At 42.6% G+C, this 26,123-nt stretch overlaps 2 long non-coding RNA genes across 2 annotated transcripts in view; both read left to right on the top strand.

The window, feature by feature from the left end:
• The first annotated feature begins 1,593 nt into the window (after positions 1–1,593).
• The window catches only part of LOC144692540 (uncharacterized), a 40,724-nt gene continuing 16,194 nt past the window's right edge, over positions 1,594–26,123 (top strand). The window contains exon 1 of the long non-coding RNA XR_013579340.1: positions 1,594–3,272. This is a non-coding gene — a long non-coding RNA (uncharacterized LOC144692540). The remainder of the gene's footprint in view (positions 3,273–26,123) is intronic.
• LOC144692544 (uncharacterized) lies at positions 3,388–9,371 on the top strand. Its single transcript, XR_013579342.1, has 2 exons — positions 3,388–8,193; positions 8,621–9,371. It is a non-coding gene; the product is annotated as an uncharacterized LOC144692544 (long non-coding RNA).

Raw genomic sequence — 26,123 nt, 5'->3', positions numbered from 1 at the left:
AAGCAATATGATTTGTTCCTCTCGGCATTTTTTTTTTTTTTTTGCGGCTTTGTTCGTCGTATTTTATATCCTTGGCTTAAAGTTTGATCTTGCGACACCATACAAGTCCTTATTTCTGGTATTACAGACATCTGGGAGTGATTACTGGGCTCAGGCCTCCCCCTCGGTTGCATTCTCTATCTTTCCAAACTCGCCTATAGACAGGTTGACGTCAGATCAGACGGTCAGGAGCCATCCTGTTCTCGAATTGGGTGTAATCATCCCAACTCCTTCCAGTTGGAGGCATTAGATTTCAAAATACGGAATGCGGATGCCAGTGAAAATGTGTGTGTGTATGTGTGTGTGTGTGTTTCCGAGATGTACGAATGCGCCATTCTGAGGGGGCTACATTTGTTTCCATGCCGTAACTAGGAGTGCAGAGGCTGCTAATGCCCTTTCTAAGCATCTTTAAATGCAACTGCGGAGAGTTTGTATGCGAGAAAGAATACGTGCATGAGTGAGAAAGCGAGTGTATGTGTGGGTGTGTACCCAGTGTGTACAAGGGCTACTGTATATATTTAGGCATATAGTTGAGTGTAACTTTGTGAGTGTAGTGTGAGTGCTTGTGAGGGGTATTGCCTGATTTAACAAACATGCGTGCATATTCATAATTTGGGGACTATATATATATGCAAAAAATGCATGTTTACGTATATTCTATATAGACTAGGCGCTACCAATTATTTTTTAAGCAACATTTTTCTGTGAAGCAGTTCTTGGGTGAGCTAAACAGCCTGGAATCCAGGGTAGCTGACACATAAAGTGTCCTGGAACATTCTGTTCTCCAGGGTAGGCCTGGGAAACACCGACGGTTTTTATAGGAGGCATTAATGAAAGGTGGACGGCCCGGTGTGCACGATCTGGTTCTTGTTGACCAAATTTCATTCGGTGCCTTGGTAAGGTGACCTCAGCTTCAGAAATAGTCCGTTCGAGCAACATACGCCCAGAGCTACCACTTTATATTAAAACAACAAGAACGAGTCGATCAGTGTCGGAGGAGTGACTATTGTGATATATTGTCACAGTGCGATAACAGGCGAACACTAGCTACACTGTATCTCGAAATTAAAAGTGTGTTTTTAACTTCACACAAAAGCAAAACAAAATGACACAATGAAGGGAGGTAGAAAACCCCTCTCCCCAGTCTCCACAGAAGAAGCAGCGTTCTGCATTTGGAGGTCCCTTTGTTAAGGTACCCAACTTCCAGTGCTGGTGGCCTCTTGGCCTTCCTTGCTTTTTGAATGACTTCCTAAAATTATGAGCAATAGGGACTGGTTAATTGTGACGAATGAGGTACTCTCCCTAAAATAGATTTCGCGAGCCTCCAGCAATTTGCATTCTAATTATAAAAGGGACTGCAATCCGGTTCTTATAGTAAATATTCATTTTTTTTTAAAAAATGAATGGATTTTTGCCGCTTTGCAGTTAGAATGGTTTTTATTATGACTCTTAGTCCGACAGATTATTCAAAATAACTTTCTTAAAGGTTTAAAAAAATCGAGGTAATGTTTATGGACGCTGATTTGTCTAACGACCTCCATAACGACTCTATAATAGGTTAAGAAAGCAACTAGATAACAATAGTATTCTGTGTTGAGACAGGATTCATTAATAATCTCATAGTAAAGGAGCCTTTGCGGAAGAGTATAATCATGATATAATAATAATACTGACCACCTAGTCTTCGTCTCATAGGTAAAACATTGAATGGTGGTAATGGTGATAATTTCAGATCATCCAAAAAATACAAAAGTCAGCGTTAATCACACTTCTCTCGACATTCACGTTGTTAATTACATCCTTGGATAATCTTCTCTAAACTCTGTGTAATTCGGTCAAAGCAGTTAGGGAAATGATGTGTAACAGGGAAAATGAAATTCTAACTGTACATTATCCAAAATTGCAGTTGGATTTCTTGTTTGTCTACACTGAGGTGGAGGCCTGCTGAAACAATTGCTCATCATAACCAGGCTCAGATATAAACAAAATTGACTGTGCCGGCACTAAGTATGCGAGGAGCAAACCTGGGGTCAGATAACGACTTCCATATATCAGGACATTGCCAGGAATGTGCCCACAGTGGGTCTGCACAATATATGGAGTGGAGTGTACATGTGAACAAAATGCCTGTGAGGGTGTTCTTATGAAGTGATTTGAAGTAATTTCTATTCTTAACTCATGCAATGTCTACACATCTACATTGTGCCTATATTTTTATTTTCTTTCTTTAACCACCTACACACATTTGAGACTCCATTTCCGTAGACATTTAATGAGTTAAAAATTGAAATTTAAGTGTTTTATATATAGAGCTATTTCTAAGAGAAAACTAGTGAGTCTGAAAAATCTATATACTATATATACTGTATATATATATATTATATATTGTGTATATATACACTATATACACTCAGTGCATATATACTGAGGCACCAGGTCAATACACACTTGATGAGTTAACAATGGGACTTTTTATATCTGGGGAGAGAGTAATTCGTAGGAACAAGGCCATTAGGAGTTAGAAAACACAAATTTGGCACTGCACAATCCACAATAACATTTGGGTGCCATTTAGATTAGTGTTGTATTGCCGAAGTTTGGTTACATTTTAACATTTAAAAAATACGCCCAATGCTTGTTTTCCATCAAGGTGTGTTCGATTTATGATAATTAAAACTGCTGTCAATGGCGTGGGCGAATGAAAAGCTAATCTGTGTCAGTATGGGGAGAGCCGAATGTTCGTCTCCTTGTTAACTTCTGATGGGCCGTTGAAGGTGAAGCTACAGGAGAGTGAGTGGTGTTGGGCGCTGCCAAAGTGGGTGCATGGTCTGATATTTCGGGAGATGCTGTGGTGTGTTTTTGCAGAGTCTCTCTCTCTCTCTCTCACTCTGACCTATGGCGCTGTCAGTGTGACAGATCCCAGATGGAGCTGAAGCCTTGGCGCTACTGTATGTGAGATTGGGTTTCCGCACTGTCCACAGGGCCCTCTCCCATCCGTTCCCATCTCGGCAGGACAGGCCAGTCTGAAACCACCAGAGATGGAACGTTATATCCAAACCCTGCGTGTGACCATACCAAGCTCTACGTTTATCCCGGGAGCGGTGAACGGCCCCTTCCTGGTATTTTGTTCCCAAGTGGTCAGTAAAAAACAATTCGATTCTTCCTTTCATGTTTCTGAAATGAGACTCTGATTAATCTGACCTAAAGATCATTCGTTAGTTGTTATTTCAGAGGTAAGTCGGCAGTTGGCAAAATTGCACAGTTGTGTTTCTGCGTGTCTATATGTACACGTGTGTGAGTATGCGTTGGTTGGGAAGGGGGGGTGGGGAGAGAGGGTGGTTAGTATTCTTTGCACTTTGAGATTCTGGCACCCTTTGTTGCCCTTGACGTTTTCTGATTTGTAAAGAGTCACCGGCTTGACCGGGAACCAGTTTGGGACGGATCTGACATTTTTGGGGTCGTATTTCCGTGTGTGCATATGAATCGTGAAACCTCCTCATATCAGAGCCAATATCAAACAATGGGATTCCTTGAAATCAACCTCTTTCCTATTGCACAGAACTTTTCAGGAATTTTAGCTAATATTTGTATAATTGCATTTGTGTACAATATACTGTATATAAATATGCAGTGTATGTGCCATATGTGTGTGTGTGTGTGTGTGTGTGCAAAATTAATACATGCATTTGCAAAACGGCAGCGATTAATTTAGGAAAACGTAATTTCATCTATATTGTTAAAAATCGTCTTTGGATGAATCGAAAACAATGGCCCGTTGAGACTGAAAGTAAAATGATTGCAACTGGAGCAATCGAAAAAGGAAGAGTCTCAGAGGGCGAGTTGTTCAAGATTCATCCGACACTCTTCACTTGCCTAAAATAGGGCACCTACACTTGGCAATGTCTCCCTTTTTTCTCTCTCTGTAACCCCCCGCCGCACCCTCCCCCTCCCCAAGCAAGGACTGCGAGTCGGTGTTGTGGGAAGCTGACACAAGGCAGGACTCAACTGCAGTTGGACCAGGTCACCCTTAACGAATCTCGATTAAAAAAATAACTTCCCAATTTGGCCAGTAACTTGCCTGGAACTTGAAACATTTTGCAGGGAGGTTTTTTTTTTTAAAAACTTGAAAATAATGATTTGTATCACTTTGTGGAGGAATTGGTAACATGCAGAGAGAGAAGAGTTTCCTTTCTCTTGGTGGGTCGAAATTTCGTTCGATTTTTCGTAGAGTCGAACGATCCGCGCGCCGATTTTTCATTGTATGGAGACGGGTGTGATGGTGAACATTGGAAAACAGAGTTCACGAAACCGCAAAACAAGGCACGAATTTTCCGAATGCGCCCCAAGAAACTGAACTGGAGGAAAAGAGCCCTCTTTTTTAAAAAAAAATCGAAATTTCAACTTCTTCCTACAGATAGTATTTTCAACATACACTGTAAAACAGATAGATTCGTTGTCGACTCCAGCACCAAATATAATCTTTTAGGACATCTTTTTCTCCCCTTTGTGTCCTCAGAGAGCACGATAAGGAACCAAGCCTGTGATATATATATATATAAGTATAAAGACCCTTTCAGTAGTGCGGTACCGCGAGGACCTCCCAAGTGGTCGAAGCCTGGGTGTCACTGCCAGTGATTCTGCAGTTTGTCTGTTTTTAGCTCACGGAGCCAGATTCAGTGTTTGTGGAATTTTTTTTGGCAATAATTAAATAGTAAACATTTTGACAAGAAAAGTGGAGCAGCGCATCGAACGCCACTTGAAACCCCTTGAAAAGAAGGAAGCACAGAAACATATTTCATGGCGAGAGAAAATATATAGGAGATTTGTTTTAAAACTGTGTCACCAACCTTTTCGACAGCAAACCACAGAATTCATTCAGTTAATATTTTCGATAGCAAGTGCAGCTTGAAGCACTCGGACGTGGGGCATGCACCGATTCTCCGTGCGGCAAAAAAAAAATCGAACGGAATTTCTTTCGGTCGTGTAAGGAGCGATAATTAGATTTTGACCATTCTATTCCGGGCTAGCACCGTCACAGGATCGTGATAGGAAGTGCGTTATTATTGCTTCTTCATAATAGGTCATAAATAGTTAAAGATGGGCGTTATGGAAGTGTAATATTGGAAGTAGCGTTTGAAATTGTCTAAATGCAGAAAAAGACAATCATATAAATAGCCTACAGACGTCAATTTCGTCTAAATGTAAAGGCTTTAAAACCCCTTCATATTTTGCCTGCGCGTTTTGTTCGATTGCATTGTTCCTCACGGTTTCTAATTTGCACTTGGCATTGGCCGGATTTTATTTTGTATAATCCACAAACCCGCTCTAAATGAACCGCCTTTTTCTCCCTTCAGTCCGGAATTTCCATGGCTGTTTTTCCCCAGATATCCCAACGGGTGTGCGCCGCGTCCCTAATTTGCGCCTCTTGTTAAATCCAATGGAATCGGAGCGAAGAGCGTTAAAAGAAATGGAGACACGGCTATTTCTAATTGAAATAATTGCGTCGGATTTGTTCACCCGGCGGGGTGGGTGGATGGGTGGGTGGGTGGTTTGGCCGAAGGGCTGGCGATTCTATTTCTCCCAATGTATTTATTTATCAATGATGTTTTTTTTTCCTTGTCTTCCTGCTGGGAAGTTACAGGGGCTTGGCTGCAGGTTCTATCCGTTGCAGACCTCGGAGTTAGTTTGAACAGTGAAAATGCCATTGCATTTTCTGTACAATGGTTCAGGGGGTGTGGGCTGTGGCGATTGGCACTCCGATTTAGGGACTTGTTTGTGGCTTTGACGGGACAGGCACGTACAGAAAATGGCTTATGGGGCTCATTTCAAACCTGGGCCTCCATGGGTTTTCAATACATTTTAAAGGGGTTAATATTTGGGCCTCATTTGCTGGGCAGGATGGTCAATTCTATTAGTTCCCTAATAGTTCTGTTGGTTTTACTAAACGTTCAGGACTGACACTCAATGACCCCTCGGTCGTTTAAGTCCATTTTCTATCATTCCATTCGGAAAAACTCTAGACACCAATAATTGTTAGCATGCCTAATGATATATTGAATACTTTATCTTTATTTGTTCGACATAGGGACGTGAGATCGCGGTGGTTTCAATCGACTACGATGATTATCAAACATCAGACAGCTTATTCCTCATGGAAGTTAGACAGATGGCGAAATCAGTCAGGATTAAAGCCAGAGTCTTTGTGGAAAATCGTGGCGGCTACCCGAGCAAGTGCAGTTTAACACACTTGAAACCGCCCCTTTATTTTGCAATTCCGTTAACGAGAAGCTTCCACCCCACTACCCCCATCCGCCCCCGTTTTCTCCGGTGGGCTGAGAGGTTATTTTGGGGGGGTGGGGGGGGAGGCGGAATGGTTTTTTTTAACATTAATCAGTTGTTCGTTGTGGGGTTAACATTACTGATGCCCTCAAAGGGTGAATGGGTGGGGGGGGAAATCGAAGCAATTTCAAGAATGCAGAGTTGAAACTAGAACCAAAAAAAAGTGATAAGATAAAAAAAAATGACAGAAAAAAAACAAAAACACTCTTACCTCTCCGACTAATCACATAGTGTCCGAAGTCCCGCCTGTCTGTTGTATTCTGCAATTTGGTCGCTTCAACTGTCATCTTGGCAGTAAAAACAGGATCGTGTCTTTTTGAGATTGGACCTTGAAAATATTAAACATAATACATATATTTTTGACTGTGCTGTAACGGTCACTAATTTAGCAGTACAGCAGAACTCTTGCACCAAGCAATGTTTTCTTTTAAATCACTAGTTATGTAAGATTTCATCTTTAATAAAACGACAACAAAAATGGTTTCCTTCCCTAACAGAAACGCTTTATTATTACTTAAGGCAGTATGGGCTTTGGAGGATTTCAATTACAGACACCAATAGTCTATTCACGAAAAAGGCAATATTGGAGCGAAGCAGCTCCATTGGCATCAGCTATTAGGGAAAGTTTACACTTCGTGCTATCTGCAACAGGAACTAGGGGCATCTAGTGGTAAATGCAGGTTATGTGTTGCTGTGAGTGTGTTCATTTCACAACTTGTTTATTAAATGGACAACCGGGTCAAACCCTACTTGAAAATAAAATAAAGAGCAATGCTGGGATGCCAAGTTAAAAGTGGAGTGCAGAAAGCAGTCCAAATGCTAACGACTTCAATAGTTAAAACAATAACAACTGCTAACCGAAACAAATTTCCTATTCCAGTGCGGAGTCTCTCAGCACACGCAAATATCGCCGGTATATCCGCTTTGTTTTGTCATTATTGTAAGATTCTTTTGCTCGGCTGTACGAATTCACTTGCTAATCACTTTCAGCATTAAAAAGTCTGAGTGATATATTTGATAACTAAGCCATGCTAGTAACTGACATCAACCTCTAATGCTATTAATGGGTGTCCAGTAAACATCGTTATCATGTGGGATTGTGATTTGACACGGCACAGTATCTCTGTATATACGTTTACATATCAATGCGCATGTAAGCAGAGAGTCAGGCGATGGTGTTTGTGCACGTAAATAGATAGATACACACGCCCCGAAAGGCAGACACATGCACACCGCAGTATACTCACACACAGCTGAATATACACATGTATAAACGCAGTGCAGCGCTAAAATACTTATGAAAATCAACCTCGTCCAATAGAATTCATAATCCAAGCATGGCGTTTATACCAACTTTTGATCCAAGAAATAGTAATCCCAATTATCACATGCTTGCAATGTATAGCACTTAAGAGGCAGAAACTGGTATCGAAAAATCACGACACTCCGTATAGCTTTTTTCTTATTGTACTTGTATTTTGTTTGGATTAATTAAATGAATGCACAATGAACAATGCCTATGGTTAAATATAGAACTACATAGATTCAGACCTTGGTGCATACAGATTGCCAGACGTAAATAAATGCGTCTGTACAGAGTTAGGGACGTAAACACACACATACATCAGTAAATGTAATTTTAGTTACCAAGAGCACGTTCACATCTGAATTAATGTAGCTGGCCTGAATAATAAAGTATATTTTCCACCTGCAGACAGAGGGTTTGTTCTGATATAAAGAACGGCTACGAAATATTTGAAAGGAAAGTGACATTTGCAGAATGACGTTTGAAACACTTGAGAAATATCTCTTGAGGTAATTATAATTTCGCAGACTGACACACTGCAGCGTGGAGGCTGGACTGAGCCCGCCCACGGTGTCGCTTCGGGTTAGTGAGGTGAATGTTAAAGAGATTGTGCGAGGATTAAGATTTAGGAGTAAACGGTGTGAAGTCTAAAGGCGACATTGAAGGGTTAAGCAAGGTTAAGGTTGTAGAGCGATAACATTTAGTAGGGTAACCTGTGCTCATATCACCTAAGTCAGTGTCCTCCGCGCCTCAAGTGTGCACTCGGCTGCGGACATGTGCAACATAGAGAACCAAAAAAAAAACATGATTAAAATCAGTTTGGCGCTGTTCAACCACACAGCAATCACTTGTTTGTGATACATTTGGAGACAGATATGATGAGGGTGATATGTAAATGCCACTTTCTCCCAATTTGTAACGATGGTTTTTTTTCAGCAATTCGTTAAATAAGGTCCCGAATTCAAAATGCGTGAACCTTCAGATCTTCAACACGGGACTTTGGCTGCGTGTTCATCGTCCTTTGAAACAATCGGATTATGTTGAAAACTCCATCCGCAGCAGGGAACGGCGCACGGTCGGTTATATTCCGAGCATCCTCCAGGTCGTGAAAATTATATTCAAGTTCCCGGAAAATTGTTTGTACATTGAAGTCTCCCACTGAAGTCAAAAATGTGCAATACATTTAAGACTGAATTTTCAAGTCAAAACTAGGTCATATTGAATAGATTGAGACTGAGTGGGTGACGGCAGAGTGAGAGTCACAGAGTTGGGTCCAGTTGTACGGATTATTGGCCCAGCCATACGATGCTTTCATTCAGATTATACTGAAATCAAAATGACTATAAACTACAGATAAAAACCGCTCAGTTCAGAGCTTGGCGCGGCCAGCTCCTGCCTTTATTCATTCAGTAATTCAATCTAGAAGCAAGAAAAAAAATGCGAAAAATCGTAATTTCTTACAAAGGCGAGTGAACTCCTCCGCCACTGTAGAAAGGGGCCGGGGTGGAGGGGTGGGGGTGGGGGGGAGGTGATACCCCGTTTTGTCAGTGACCCATACGAGAAGCGGGGCACAGTTATTCTGAGATCACAGGCCTTGCCTCTTAAGTAATGTGTTTGGAGCATTCGCCCTGTGAGACAAGAGTGAAAGTGAAGAGTGTTTTAGCAGCTTGGGATTGTGCAGCTGTATCAAAAACAGGCTTTTGATGAGATCCGTCTTTTGCTGTGTATATAGAAAGCGGAAAGTGGCTGATCAACAGAGAACGTGTACAAAGAGATCTATATACAACCAACTTCTATAAAGTAAATAGATGTGGTCATATTGTAAATCTCACTGCGCTGTTTACACATTAGTTCACGTGGTTGTTACAGTAAGCATCAGAAACGGCCGAACCCCGTTCAAATTCCTAACCTACTGATATAATCATACACCTTTGACGCAATATTCGTTCAGAACATCAAATAAGCACTGCGGCTCTCGCGATTGCAAATACGCCTGCCATTATTGCAAAATAAAAACCAGAATACCAGCGCGACCCTTATAAATCCCAGCCTCTCTACTGAGGCAATTAACCTAAAACCCGCGATTTTCACCCATCGACCATACGTGAGGCTAGGCAGTTTGTTCTTTTCAGACCAGGATCAGGGAGGGGTGCTCAGTTGAAGTGATTGTTCTTTTGGGCCCCGCTCTCAGATGAACGCGACTCCACTGCGTCTGATCCCACATTCAAGTGCAAGAATTTCTGCCATATCCCCCACCCGCATTTTGGAAAGCAGCGATCAAACAAGGTAGTCAGTTTCTATAAAATAAACACTGACAGGCGACCGTTTGAAAGTGAGACTCGTAACCGTGTGGAGAACACATTCCAGAATAAAAGGGAGATTTGGGGGTTTGTGTTATACATTTTGCATATAGAAGATCGTTGTCATTAAACAATAGCTGTCTAATGAGATTACATGTAGCCCAATAACACAACGACTTGCATCTTTAAATATCATTAATATATTTTTCGGTTTTCGATTCCCCCAAGCTCATCAATTCTTTAATAAAGTAGTTCCACTGTTATGCCCGAGATAACAGTTTGTAACTCCTTATTTAAGAAGTCTAGGGTATGATGGGCTGCGTGATCGAAACACGTTTGCGCATATGGAGCGAGGACTAGCTAATTCCCAAGTAATTCCCAAAGAATCATGTTCCGGAGCTATGTGCTATCGCTTCTTGCGGGTTAAGCTAAAACATTTTTTTTTTAAAGAAAGGAAATAGAACCTTAGAACAAGTTACAAATATGCCACATGCCAGGGTCTCTCAGACCTAGGACTGTCCCTATCAAAAGCGAGGACGTGCGATGGTGACCATCAGTCAACCTCCAGCATCCCATCCGGCTCAAAACTGCGGGCTAACCCTGACATGCAAGATCTAGCAGATTTATACGCCCACAAAAAAGGTATGCGGGAAAAGGACGGCTGGAAACAGATTCAATCGCAACTTTCAAAGGGGGGATTGGATAAACACTGCTAAAGACGGCGTTTGCTGGACTATGGGGAAAGAGTGACAAATTGGATACTTCTTTCAAAGAGCCGGCACAGATCCGATGGGCCGAACGACCTTCTTCTGTGCTGTAAGACCCTACGATAATGGCAGTTCAAAGTTAATTTCGAAGAGGAACTAGGCGTGTCCCTTCTTAATCATACAAACCCTCAAAACCCACGCATATTGTTATCAGTGTCTGTGCTAAACCTACTTCTTAAAAATTGTCAAGCGTGCCTCGTTGGCAAAACAGCGGGCCTGTTGGTTTCCACACAGGTGGAGTGTCTATTCAGATGCGGGGTCCGTGTCTGTTGAAGCATTGATCAGTGCACAAGGTAGTGCCCAGTTTACCTTTTAGGCATTTATTGAAATGAGTGTTTTACAGTAAACACAGAATCTCGTAAACATCGCCGGAACACCAGTAAATCCAAAGAAATGCAATCTGCAATGAATGAGCAAATTCCAATTTGCTCCTATCAGTCGCACTCGCATTGCTCTCTCCCCATAGTTTGTTTTCCCTTCGGGTCAACGTGTGTGAGACCTCTAGAGCGGTAAGGCAATCTCTTTGTCTTATATCCGTCTTGCCATAATGCAAAGGGAATTAAAATATTGATTACCGAAGTTTATTTGACTTGCCCCCACCCCCACAGCATTTCGATGAAAAGCGAAAAAGGGGGGGACGAGAGGGGGGTGGGGGGTTGGTGGGCAGGATTTCCGAGCTCTGGCGTGGTCTGGAATTCCAAGCGTTAATTAACAGAACACGGGCGCCGTCCACTGTCTCTGCTCAGAGACCGTAAATTCCTGTCAAATGTAAACAGTTTTCCTTTCACACACAGACACATCAGACAGCATCTCTACAGCGATACATCTGCTGCTGGTAAATTGCACCTTCTTACCATGGAGCAGATCCATTAATAAAAAAAAAAGCGAAGCAAGAGGGAAACAATGATAGATGTAAGTTCATCCAACTTAGAAAGGTGCTTTCTTGTATTACCAGGTTAGTATTGTCTTTTCCACCTTCAAAACGTTAAGGGGAAAAATACACGTGCTTGTAGATATGAGACCTTATCCCCAGCCTCTCAGAAATATGTTCACATGTTCGAAACCCATTAACTGTTTTGCAGGCAATATGATTGGAATATAGTTCAGGTAGCATGGCATGGCCGGTTATTAAAGTGTCTTTGTGCTCGGTCTGGACACTGGTTTCTGAGCGTTTCGGTTTACCTAGAAACTTAGATTTACGGCAGAGAGGGAGGCCATTCGGCCCATTGTGTCCGTGGCTGGCAGGCCTGCTAACAGCAACCGGAGTTCATTCAGACAGTTATTGAGTTGGAGAATAAGTCCAGCTGTGTACAGTAACGTTATGGTGCGCCACCCAGACCGCTTTTCGTGAAAACTTACTAAATGTTGGACTCCAAGCCTGAAAAGTTCAATGCGCTTTGTGCAGGGAATGCACTTAAACAGGGGTTCACGCAGCTTGCTGTGTTTAATTTGTCCATTCGATTCTACAAAATGCACGAGGATACCGGTGTAAGATACCGTAAGGGCAGTTGCCGTGGTGGGGTTGGAACCCGACGTCCCCAAAGCTGGGTATCTGGATCCCCAGTCTAACGAAACTACCGCAACTGCCACCGCCTCCCCGCTAACGTCGGCATTCGTGCTCCTGATCTGAGTTTATTTAAGTGTCCCTGAAGTGTCCGCCGTGACTCAGTCAGTGGTACTCTCCCTCTTGGTTTGGAAGGTTATGCTAAGGTGACACTCCACTACCGTGCTGAGGGAGTGCTGTACTGTTGGAGGTCCTATCATTGGAATAAGGCCTAATGTCAATGCCCCTGTGGAGTGGGCATAAGAAATCCGGTGGCACTGTGTGAAGAAGAGCAGGAGAGTCCCTTCCCCCGCCAAACCCCTCGCCCCACCCCCCACCCCCCACCTCCACACCCCACGGTGTCCTGGCCAATATTCATCCCTCAATCGACATCACAAATATCTGGTCATTATCACATTCTTGTGTGTGGGAACTTGCTGTGCGCAAACTGGCTACTGTGTTTCCTACATTACAACAGAGACTACACTTCAAAAATACTTTATTGGCTGCAAAACGCCTTGGGACGGCCGGTAAATTGTGGAAAACGCTATAGAAACAAAAGCTTTCTTCTTTCTTTTTCAATATCCCGATGCGGCCAATTGAATTAAATGACACAGGGAGTGTTTCTCAATAACAACAACAAAAAAAACTGCACGGTGGGCTTTTAAAAATCTACCGGTACATGACAAGCAAATACTGCGAGATATGTGGTGGGCTTAAACATTGAGACGAGTGGAAGTTTGTTGGAATATGTGAGAGTAAAGATAAACATGTTACGGGTTGGACTTGACCAAAAATAAGAAATGGACAGAAGACAATTTTTAAAAAAAATTTTCTTTAAAAATTGTCAATGAATCAGGTGGATAAGGCATGAAAGCTGAGCAAAGACCCGATTTGAGATTGAGGAAAAGGTTTGTCACATTCAGTAGTGATGGTGGCCTGTCATTACACCGCCACCTATCGGACAGCTGGCGCCTTCATTACCCAAGGCTGTAATAAATACAACTAGCAGCATAAGTGGGGTCAACTGCCTGGGATTCTGAGTGATATAAAGTTAAAAAGAAAATTAACTACGCGGGTATTTAATGTTTATTAAGGGGCCGTTCTGCTTATCACTGACCTAACCGGCCCCATTACTGAACATGACGAATTGAGTGGTTGGCTAATGGAGTCATCGTACAGTATCAGTCTTCAACTCAGTCCCAAACTTAAATTAATCTACATGGGTCAAAGCAATGGGGGAGTTTTCCGACGGGGCCTGCTAGAATTACGGTCCAGTTTTCAACACAATCCTTGATTGTCAGACTGGGAAACTCTTGTAATAAATAAAAAACGAGGTCTGGAGCCTTGCTATAGCAACATTAATTAACTCGCAAGAAGAAGTGCCCCGTTTAAAATTTCATCATAAGGGAATGTATTAACGTCGAAGCATTAACCAGGTTCCCTTTGCTCTCTCATTGAATACGTGACTTATTTCCTATTTACACACCGGTCCAGTGAATTTATATTAACATATCTAATGTTTGCAGGGAAATGAAATGAGCGAAAAGTGTAATAAGTATGTAATTTACACTGTATCTGGAATACAATAGTGGATACCTGACATTTATTCCGCATCTTCATCTTGGTTTCATCGCTTCTCTATGTTCTTTCCCTTAGTGTTCTGAACGAAATGTATTACAGTTACAGCTCTATCTTAAGTTTTCAGTACAATGACATATGTGTTGGATAAATGCAATGTGTTCTATAAATATTGCGTCTGTCTTCTACAACCCCCCCACCCCTCCCACCCCTCGGTTCGCACCGTACGTTAAATCTCCCAGCCCGGATGCAAAAATGGGCAAATATCGAAATCACTTCGGTTGAAATCCTGTCTGAAATAGGCTCGATAAGGTGCCCTTCCATCCGCGAGCCCCGACTGGATCATGGTGTTTGCATGTTGCCTTGTTCAAAAAAATAAAGAATGAAAAGAATAATTTGACAGTAGCCCTGACGAATGTGAAACGCAAACCGGAAAACTTTCAGAAGCGTCGTGGACCACTAAAACTTAACAAGGGCTGTTTTTCTCCCTCTAAACGCGTTGTAGCGCGTCTATGAGTTGAGTGAGCAAGGACCATTGAATAAATAACCCTCCCCCCCCACCCCCCCCCACCAACCCCCAAACTTCCTGGCAAATGTGTAATGAAGGGGATGCATGAATTGAATGAGTGGGCAGCTTAGAGCAGAGTTGGGTTCTTGAGCTGGTAGCATTGGCTGCCTCTCCTCTTGTTGCAGCGAGCTCTTAGCGGAATTAAACCCGTCGTATCTTTCAAGCTTGAAGCTTAACCCATGTTGTGGGAGCGATTCTGGCCCTGGGGTTGCAAAAATTCAAAGCGCCGAGCGCCTTTTGGCAAGGGTTTCGGCTTGTTGCTGTAATATGTGCAGTGGAAGAAAATGGAACAAATTCGTGTTTTGTTAAGTCCTTATGTCTCATCGGAGATGCATTTCCCTTCGGCTTATATGTGGGCAGTTTCTTGGATTCGCCGCCGAGAGGAATAGCCCGGCCGCACTTTGATGATGATTTTTGTTTTAAATGTACAATTTAAAGAGAGAATAACTTGTATTTATTTCGCGATTCCAGTACGTTCCAAAACTCTTTGCAGCCAGTGAAGTGTTTTGGAAGTGCAATCCCTGTTGAAATGTAGGAAATGTTAGCTGTTGTTTATTGATTTGGAAAGCCCACTCCCTGTGCCTATCAAATACATGATACATTGAAACATTTCAAAGGAATCATTGCAATCCTTGAATTTCCGATCAGACATTGTTCATTTTTACATGGAGTTATGCAGAATTGCCCATTGGTGTTTTTTTTTATATATAACGGAAGACAATCCGGAATATCTCCGGTGGTTGATTAAACCTTCATGTTATGAGGAGGGTTATGATTCACTGATCGTTCTGTCCATTTGGCGGAAGGCTTCACATTCACAGCTGAGCATTGGGCCTCCTCTAACCGACGTATGCGGCTCTGGTCTGGGTGGAAAAAGCATCCCCACCCCACATAAAACAGGTTTTTAGAAAGAAATAGTAGCAATGAACGCGTGTAACTCCTCTTCCTAAAGTAAACTAGTTTATAAACAAAAACTGTCCTCTACCACACTGCAGCCAGCCAGGAACTTACATCGCGCTCTGGTCAATATGCACAGCACAGTGAAAGGCCATTCGACTCAGCCGGTCGATGCTCCTACACCTCAAGTTATTTCTGCACAGTCATGAAGCCTGCTTTCTCTCACATTTCTTGGGAGATGGGTGCCGTGGCCAAATACCCAATCTCCTGCTGTAAGTTTTGCATCATTTGCCTCTTCTCCAGAGGTTCCACGATATCCCACTGGCGAACGCCTGCAGGAACCCTGGGCGTTGAGCACTAACTAAACTCCTCCAGCTTTTCTCTCTCTCTCTCTTTCTCTCTCTCTCTCATGGGATCGGTAACGGTTCGGTGGTCACATTCTGCTCCCAGCGCTCTCGGTTTAGCAGCCGTTCTGCCCAAACTCAGAATAAACCCCCGCAGCCAAAGTTAAGAACATCACAAGTGGGTCGGCGGCTCGTTTTTATACTTTGCACTTTTGCAAAGTGAAATCAATATTTCCATTCCTCCTCTAGCTCCGGATATGGATCTATATAAATTGTTAAACAAGGTTCAAAGCTCATTGGACCGTGAAGAATTGATGAAGAGTCACGATTGATCTCAAGAAGGGCTAATCTGCAAGGCTCTGAATCCCAAACTAAACTGGTTCTGAATCTGGGTTTTATTTCCCTTCATTTGCCGATTGGTCCGTGAAGCCTCACACAAATTAAAATGCATCACACAGGCTGAGAAACGGTTCCATTTCTCAATGTCTTCCCCCCCATCCGACCCACCCTCCAACAGCAATACACCAGGAAAACGCATCGAGCGGGGACAATAATGGCACAAGCCCAACTTTAAAAAAATGGTCGAGTTTCCGCCAGTTTTGCGTCGAGACCCCAGCGCAATCGGCGGAACCAAGGCAAAAAGGGTGAGGAAATTTTGAATCTAAGTGAGTTACGCTGGTGTTTGTCATGATCCTTTAGTCTGGTTCAGGCTGGTGGTTCCTGTGCACCATTGCTTGGGATATTTAGAATCTTGTAGAGTTAAAACAATTAACTAAATTAACAATAACAAGGGAGAAATCAAGCACAGCCCCTAAGTCAGGTCAGCTGTAAAATCAAGGAAAAAACTCTAAAGGAACCTTACAAACATTAAACCAAAATGTGATTAAAGGGGTCAGACAAACCACCCCAGTCCCTGCGGCGCCCACCGGGCACGGAAGGCATTGCTTGGGATATTTAGGTTGCACAGTTTCCATGCTATTAGAATTATCAACTGTGATTCCATGTATTCCTGCAAGTTTCATCACATGACCCCCCCTCTCCAGTTGGCCAACACATTCATCTGAGTGACTCACTGCCTTCCTAAGCCAATTGGAAAGGAAGAAAAAACTCATTACCCAATTGGATGATGCTAGACTGTCAGCCAAACAGCTTTTCGTTGCCATTTTCAGTATTTCTACCTCTGGTAAAGAGAAATGTTCAAAGAGAATGACAAAAAAAAAAGCAATCTTTTTTCATGTCCCAATGATTTTTCACCAGGATTGCACACAGCAGTGTCCTGGAGATTGATCTTCAATTCCTGGAGACTCCAGGCCAATCCTGGAGGGTTGGCAGCCCTAGTTAGTGTTTCGCTGGACAAGCAGGGACCCAAAAGATAACAATGAGAGAAACTAAAACCCACAATTAGTTTGAGTCTGAGTTTAGTTGTTAGGTATGTGAAGCAGTGGTCTCAGGTCACTGGGATCTTCACCTGGTTGGAGTAGGCACAATCTGACTGTAAAGCTAAGTTTATTTTTCTGGATATTTTTTGCCAGCTAACCTCTACCCCCCCACCCCCCCCCCCCCCCCACCCTCTCTCCTCCTCCTGAAAGCACTGACTTCCTGCCTGGACTATAGTCACTTGGGTACTGGACACCCTGAGCTAGCTCGCACAATGGGCCACTGTTCATGGTAGCCTGAAATACTTGGATATTGGTGGACTGTACAGCAGCAGCAAGAGTATCATAGATAAGGATCATTCTGACCTACATAGACAGGCACTCATGTATATACACACAAATACTTACAGACACACACACACACACACATACACACACACATATATATGCAGAAATACCTACCGGCCAACAAGAAATGGGCAAAGGATGTGAAAGAGCTCAGAACTTGAACAATTCTGTTCAAAAAATTATTAGACCATCTCAATGAAAGAAAAGTTCATCTCTCTTTGGCTGGATGGAGAAAAGATGCAAATAAAAACAGTGCAGTGCAGAAAGGTAGTTAAACGTTTGGGGTAACCCTTCATTGAAGGCTTTAATTGGTCTATTTTTTCCTTGCAGGTGTTGGCCCTTTCTGGTGCACACCCAGTATTTTGTGTTTTTGTTCAAGATGAAACCATTGTTGATGTTGTAAAAACCCATCTGTTTCACTAATGTCCTTTAGGGATGGAAATCTGCCGTCCTTACCTGGACTGGCCTACATGTGACTCCAGACCCACAGCAATGTGGTTGACTCTTAAATGTCCTCTGAACAAGGGCAATTAGGGATGGGCAATAATGCTGGCCTAGCCAGTGACACCCATATCCCAGGGACGAATTTTTAAAAATGATGCTATGGATGAGAGGTTTTATTTGTGAAGGTGAGACTTGAGAAAATAAGGCTTATTTCACTAGAATAGAAAAGAAATAATAGAGTTAAGTGTTCTAATTGAGGAGTTTAACATTCTGAATAGTCTAGCAAGGAAAATGTTGGTTTGGTGGGGGGAGGGGGGATGTGGGGGGAATATATTCCATTGGTACATGCGTCCATAACTAGAGGTCATGCATGTAGAATCATCACCAAAGGGAAAAATTAAGGATTTAAAAAAAACATTAGATGCCCTGTCAGAAAAGTTGGTGAAAAGAGAACCTGCAATAGCTTTTAAAAGAGAGGTGGAAAAGAAATACAATTAGAAGGATATAGGCAAAGGATATAACAACGGAATTAAGTGAACAGCCCTTTCAGAGAGCTGGTAAAGGCACAATGCCTTCCATGCTGTAAAGTTCAGTCATTCTAGCATTTGTAGGTTTTTTTTTAGGTTATTTGTACAATTAGAAATATAGTTTTCAAAATAGTTATAATAGATTTAATTGGTCTGCATGTGTTACCTTGTCCACTACAAATACACACACACACACACATACACACGTACATTCATACATATTAAATAAAAACAGAAAATGCTGGAAAATCTCAGCAGGTCTGGTAGCATTGGAATAACAAGGAATGTTCCACTTACCCCACAAAAAGACAGGCATAACTGGGGCCCATGAGGGTACCCATAGCCGCACCATTTATTTGACCTGCTGAGTTTTCCAGCATTTTCTGTTTTTATTTCAGATTTCCAGCATCCGCAGTATTTTGCTTTTATCATTCATACATATTGCTACTTTGAAATAATTGCAGTCCCAAAGCAGCAAATGAGTACAATATCACAATAAAAAAGTGCCACTTATCTGTGTCAGTCAGTTAATGTCAGAAGTATTGGTGTATTATCATTTCACCTCTTTGTGGTTTTATGACTATTTCAAATACTTTATAAATCCAAGTAATTCCACATCACTTTCAGCAGAAAATCTCATAGAACTTATCTCACCTCCACTTTCAGTCGCCTATTAAAGCAAACCTGACAAATTAGGAGCATAAGAGCAGGAATGGACCACTCAGCCCCTGCAGCCTTTTGCACTATTCAAATGAGTCATAGACATGCTGTCTCTGATGGATGTAGCTACTACTGAGGAAAAATGCAACATAATACAAGAAGACTTGAGAAAACTTGTACACAGTGCAGTTAAGTGGCCAGTTAATTGTAATGTAGATACATGTGTGGTAATGCATTTTTTGGGAAAAATATAATATCACCTACACATCAGGGGAGAAAAAACTGAATGGGGTAGAAGAGCAAAGGGACTCAGGGATACAAGTGAACAAATTATTAAAAGCAGCTCTGAAGGTCAGCAAAGCAATTACAAATGCTAAGGAAGAAATAGGACTCTGATTAGCTTGTCCTTGGAGTGCTGTGTGTAGCTCTGGTCACCTTGCCACCCTTTAAAACAAATAAAGAAGTACCCAAGAAAGCCCAAAAAGGCTGCTACAGGAACTGATTACAAATATAAGGAAAGACTGAATTGATGAGTTTTTTACTTCGGAAAATAGAAAACTTAATGCAGGCCTAGAAGTCTTTATTATTATTATTGGGTTGGATGGAGTAGGTATGAAGAGAATGTGTCCATTTGTGGGAGATTCCAAAGCATAAATTCAAGATGGTGACTAATAAATCCGATAGGGAAATAAGGAGCATTTCCTTTCCTCACTGCCGCAGGGAGTGGTTGAGGGAAATAGTTTAGACGCTTTCAAAAGGAAACTAGATGAGTACATGAGAGAAAAGGGAATAGAAAGATTTGTCTAAAGGCTGTGATGAAGTAGATGGAATGGTAGGGGATTCATGTGGAGCATAAACACCAGACCATTTGCTCTGAGTGCCCTGTTTCTGTGCGGTATATTCAATGCAATTGCACCTACCTGCCTCGATTCCCTATCCTTAATATCATCACCTAACAAAAGACTATCAATTTCAGTTTTGAAATTTTCACTTGACCGGCCAATCTCAACTTCTGTTTGGGAAGGACTTCCAGATTTCTACTCCCTTTTATGTGAATGAGTTTTTAAAAAAATTTCACTCTTGAAAGCCAAGTGGTTAGACCTCATTTTAAAGTTACGGTCTTGTGTCCTGGGCTCCTCCATTAGAGGAAATAGTTCCTCTCTTTCTAACCTAGCAAACACTTGAATAAAAGCAAAATACTGTGGATGCTGGAAATCTGAAGCTAAAACGGAAAATGCTGGAAAAACTCAGCAGGTCTAACAGCATCTGTGGAGAAAAAAAAACAGAGTTAGCGTTTCGAGTCCGAATGACTTCTTCAGAGCTAAAGGGAACACACTTGAATAAACTTTGATCACCTCAATTAGATAAGCCTTTACTCTTCTATACTCAAGGGTACAGATTATCCATGTATCAATTGGGAGTCGATAAGCCAAAATCTATTGCTATTATTGAACCGTGTGTGAATCTTTCTGATATTTAAAAAAAAAATCGACACTCGGCATGAAGGTTGCTGAATTAAACATATTCAGATTTGTATTGTTTAATGCTGAGGTGTGAAATTTCATGACACTGAATCGTAAACTATATAATTATACACGTTTTGTGTATATTAAAATAGTGAACAATATAATTGCTGTAAATAGGAATACTGCGCTATATATACAGAACTGTGTTTCTAATTAGGGATAAATCATTGCTAGAGATTATCATCATTATTCTCGGTTTGCAGCACATCTCTCAGAAATCAAGGGACTCGCGTCCGTTTGTTTTGGAATGAACCGCGAACCTTTAACGTTCAAGAATAATTCCTCGCCCCAAAATGTAGGACTTCAACGCGTGACTATTTGCCTCGGGGTTAAATCACACCGAGCATGGCCTGGGTGGTAACGCAATTTACTCTACCCCAGTCCCTGCAATCTGTCAGTAAAAAAAAACACGAATACACGGTTGCCCTTAGGCATGTCACCGTGCCGGTGGTTAGGATGGTGACCCATACTGTTCTGCCATTCACTAAAGTCCGTCCTGAACTATGATGCGAAGGAGAACGACCTGCGATTTCGTACGTGCATCAGAGACAGAGAAACCAGGGCATAAACTAAAATAGGGGTGAACGTTCGAGATACGAGATTCAATTAATATAACTCCTAGGACTTCAAAGTTCTCCATTTTTCATGATCCCCATTTCACTATTACCGATGGTGTATCCTAACAAAATCCTAATAATCATTAAATATAATCCTAACGAAAGACCACAATGCATCGGATAGGAATTCATCATTTAATAATGAGTGAGTATTTTAAAAATAAATCCGTGAGTGGTGTAAATGTCCCCGTGAGTGATGGTTGGGAAACCACTGCACATTAAGTGTAATAACCGAGGGACCGTCTACATTCTTACATATTGCACTAATTTGACTGAGGTTGATGACTTTTCAAAATTAATTCTCGGGATGTGAGCGTTGCTGGCAAGGCCGACATTTGTTGTCCAACTCGAGTTACCCTGAGAAATTGCTGGGGAAACATTTTCCAGAACCGCTGCAGTCTCCCTGGTGACCCATGTATCACTATTTCCTTATCCTTGTTTAGCTGTTGGATGGGGTACATGATAGTCCAGTTCAAAGGGCAGTCAAGAGTCAGCCATGAGGATTGGCAAACTGCCAATGTAACACCCTTATTTAAAAAGGGAGGAAAAAAAACAGGTAACTATAGGCCTATTAGCTTAACATCTGTCATTGGGAAAATGTTAGAGTCTATTATAAAGGGTGTTAATAGCAGGGCATTTAGAAATGCATAATATAATCAAGCAGAATCAGCATGGCTTCATGAAGGGGAAATCATGCCTGACAAATTTATTAGAATTCTTTGAGGAGGTAACAAGAAGGATAAATAAAGGGGAACCAGTAGATGTAATATATTTGGATTGCCAAAGGGTGTTCAATAAGGTACCACACATAAGGCTACATAATAAGATAAGAGCCCATGGTGTTGGGGGAAGTATATTAGCATGGATAGAGGATTGTCTAACTAATAGAAGACAGAGAATTGGGATAAGGGGGGCATTTTCAGGATGGCAACCTGTAACTAGCAGAGTGCCACAGGGATCAGTGCTGGGACCACAATTATTCGCAATATGCATTAATGATTTGGATGAGGGAAGTGAATGTACTATCACCAATTTTGCGGATGACACAAAAATAGATGGCAAGTGGTGAGGATGACACAAAGAATCTACAGAGGGACATAGACAGGTTAAGTGAGTGGGCAAACATGTGGCAGATGGAATATAAGGTGGGAAAATGTGAGGTTATGCACTTTGGCAGGAAGAAAAGAAAAGCTGAATATTATTTAAATGGAGAAAGACTGCAGAAAGCTGCAACACAGAGGGATTTGGGACTCCTCATGCATGAATCCCACAAAGCTAGCATGCACATTCAAAAGGTAATGGGGAAGGCAAATGGAATGTTGGCCTTTATTTCAAAGGGTATGGAGTATAAAAATAGGGATGTCTTGCTAAAACTATACAAGGCAGTAATTAGACCACACCTAGAATACTGTGAACAGTTTTGGTCCCCTTATCTAAGGAAATATGTACTAGCATTGAAGGAATTCCAGAGAAGATTCATTAGGTTGATCCTGGGTATGGAGGAGTTTTCTTATGAGGAGAGGTTGAATAGGTTGGGCCTGTACTCCTTGGAGTTTAGAAGAATGAGAGGCAACCTTATTGAAACATATAAGGGGCTTGACAGGGTAGGTGCTGAGAGGTTGTTTCCTCTTGTGGGAGAGCTAGGGAGGGCATAATCTCAGAGTAAGGGGTTGCCATTTAAGACAGAGATAAGAAGGAATTTCTTCTCTCAGAGGGTAGTGAATCTGTGGAATTCTTTACTGCAGAGGGCTGTAGAGGCTGGGTTGTTAAGTATATTAAGGCTGAGATAGATAGATTTTTAATCAGTAAGGGAATCAAGGGTTATGGGGAAAAGGCAGGATAGTGGAGTTGAGGATTATCAGATCAGCAATGATGGAGCAGACTCGATGGGCCGAATGGCCTACTTCTTATGGTCTGCTCATAAGGTGACTAGAAATAGAAATTGGAACAGGGGTAGAGCCTGCTGCACCATTCAACAGGATCATGGCTGATTTTTTTTTTGATTCATTGATGGGATGTGGGTGTCGCTGGCTGGTTAGGCCAGCATTTATTGCCCACTTGTTCAGTTGAGATTTTTTAAGAGTCAACCACATTGCAGAGTCACATGTAGGCCAGACCAGGTAAGGCAGATTTCCTTCCCCTAAAGGACATTAGTGAACCAGATGGGTTCTTATAACAATCAACAATGGTTCCATGGTCATGATCAGACTTTTTGTTCCAGATTTTTTTATTGAATTCAAATTCCACCAACTGCCATGGTGGGATTTGAACCCAGGCCTCTAGATTACCAGTCCAGTGACAATACCACTATGCAACTGCCTCACCGCCACCCCCCATCTTTATAGTCACATTTACTGATACCAGTCTGTTCCTGATTTTTAAAAGAGGTTTCAAATTCTCCAAACTGCCCCTTGAAGTTAGATCTCCTGGATTATTAGTCCAATAACATATCTACTGCATTACACCATCTGTGTGTCTTTTTCGTGATAATTGTGAATGAGGTCCTTGTCAATTTTGTGTTCAGTGTTACTGGGCCTCTTGTCCTTGTTGACAGGGGACCTGAATGTTAACAGATTTGTTTTCCTGCAGTGTACACAGGCAATGTATTCAGGAATCAAGGCTACCTGATGTCCCTCCCAAAATTCAGCGGTGAATTGGGTAAGCTGGACTGTTCTCCTCAAAGATTAAAAGGAGATCTGATAGAGGTGTTCAAAATGATGAGGGGTCTAGATAGAGTTGATGGGGAGAAACTGTTCCCATTGCTGGGAGGATCAAGAACCAGAGGAGTTCCAATTTAAGGGGCTGAATTTTACCATCGGTGAGCAGGGGGAGGGGCCCACTCGCCGACACGTAAAATGGTGCGGGATGATGTCGGGCAGAACCCCTGATGTCATCCCGCCCCATTTAAACTTTCAGGAAGACGGGGGCACAGCAAAATCAGCTGCGGGCCCGCCGACCTGTCAATGGCCAATTGAGGCCATTGACAGAGTCATTTAAACAATTAAAGGACCTGCCCGTCCAACCTTAAGGTTGGCGGGCAGGCCAGGAGCCCCGGCGGGCAATAGAAAAAACATGAAATCTCATCCACCGGCGGGATGAGGTTTCATGTAGAGTTTTAAACAGTGTAATAAAGTTTTAGTGTAAATTATGAACATGTCCCCTCCCATGTGACATTTGAGGTGGACATGTTAAGGATTTCTTTTTTTCTATTTTTAATGTTTTTACAACTGTCAGCGATCTCCCTGAAGCAGCACTTAGCCTCAGGGAGATGTGCACTCGATCGTGCGCATACGCGAAAGAGCGCACTCTTGCTTTTGGGGAATCCCCCCCGCCTGCACAGGAAGAGCATAGCGCTTCCCACCGGACGTCACGCTGGGTGGGCCTTAATTGGCCCGCTCACGTAAAATGGCGGCAGGGCCTGCTTCTCCCACGGGGATCGGCTTCCCACCCACCGGAGATTGGGTCGGGCCTGTCGGGTGGGCGGGCCCGACCCACCCACCCGACAGGCAGAAAATTCTGCCCAAGGATTGTACTGCCTGAGAGTGTGATGGAAAATTCAATGGCGAGGAGAAAAAAAACCTGCAGGGCTACAGGGAAAGGGCGGGGTCAGTGGGACTAGTTCCACTGGACCGAATGGCCGCCTCCTGTGCTGCAACCATTCTATGGTCTCAGCTGACTGCAAGTTGCCCTTCCTTGAAAACAGGCCTTTTTCAGTAATTAAGAAGCTGCCCAATGAGCAGATGCCATAGTTCACCACTGCTCCGATTGGCTAACAGTCAGTGCAAGGACGCAAGGTGACAACAGCATCCTAGCTACAGCCTTGGGTTCACTGCTGCCCGCTTGATCTGGTTGTCCTGTTTCAGTGGGTACTGGGTGGTCTGGTGAACACTAGCCAAAGGGAATTAGGACTGTCCCACTACTAACTAATCAGCCCTTTAATCCACAATCAAATGTTTTTATTTGGGGTATATATCCGTAAGACACTGAATAGTGGGGAGGCAGTAGGATAGTGGTATTGTCACTCCAGATACCCAGGGTAATGCTCTAGGGACCCAGGTTCAAATCCCACCATGGCACATAGTGAAATCTGAGTCCAATAAATAATTGGAATTGCTCACTATTGCTCTTTAGGGAAGGAAATCTGTCATGTGACTCCAGACCCACAGCAATATGGTTGACTCTTAAATGCCCTAACAAGACATTCAGTTCTCAAGGGCAATTAGGGATGAGCAATAAATATTGAAAGCATGTTCCAATTATCATTAAGGCAAAGTTAAGTCAAACTTTTGTAAATCCTTAGAATTTTATTCATTCATGTTATGTGGGCGTTGCTGTCTGGGCCAGCATTTGTTGCCCATCCCTAATTGCCCTTGAGAAGATAATGGTGAGCTGCCTTCTTGAACCACTGCAGTCCATGTGGTGTACGTACACCCACAGTGCTGTTAGGGAGGGAGTTCCAGGATTTTGACTCAGTGATAGTCAGAACAGCGATATATTTCCAAGTCAGGATGGTGAGTGACTTGGAGGGGAACTTCCAGCTGGTGGTGTTCCCATCTATCTGCTGCCCTTGTCCTTCTAGGTGGTAGTGGTCGTTGGTTTGGAAGGTGCTGTCGAAGGAGCCTTGGTACATTCCTGCAGTGCATCTTGTAGATGGTACATACTGCTGCTACTGTGCGTCAGTGGTGGTGGGAGTGAATGTTTGTGGATAGGGTGCCAATCAAACTGGGCTGCTTTGCCCTGGATGGTGTCCAGCTTCTTGACCCAGCGACAGTGAAAGACCTGCTCTTGTAGCCGCAGTATTTACTTGGCTGGTCCAGTTCAGTTTCTGGTCAATGGTAATCCCCAGGCTACCTATTTACAAACATTTGGCATATATTTTATTCCGAAAGTATTATTTTTATATCATTTGTTATTCATGGGAAAGAGTGCATTGTGAATATT

Source organism: Cetorhinus maximus, chromosome 2 (genome assembly GCF_964194155.1).
Source record: "Cetorhinus maximus chromosome 2, sCetMax3.hap1.1, whole genome shotgun sequence".
Taxonomy (NCBI): Eukaryota; Metazoa; Chordata; class Chondrichthyes; order Lamniformes; family Cetorhinidae; genus Cetorhinus; species Cetorhinus maximus.
The sequence above is the reverse complement of the archived record's forward strand: the minus strand, read 5'-3'. Positions and strand labels throughout refer to the sequence as shown.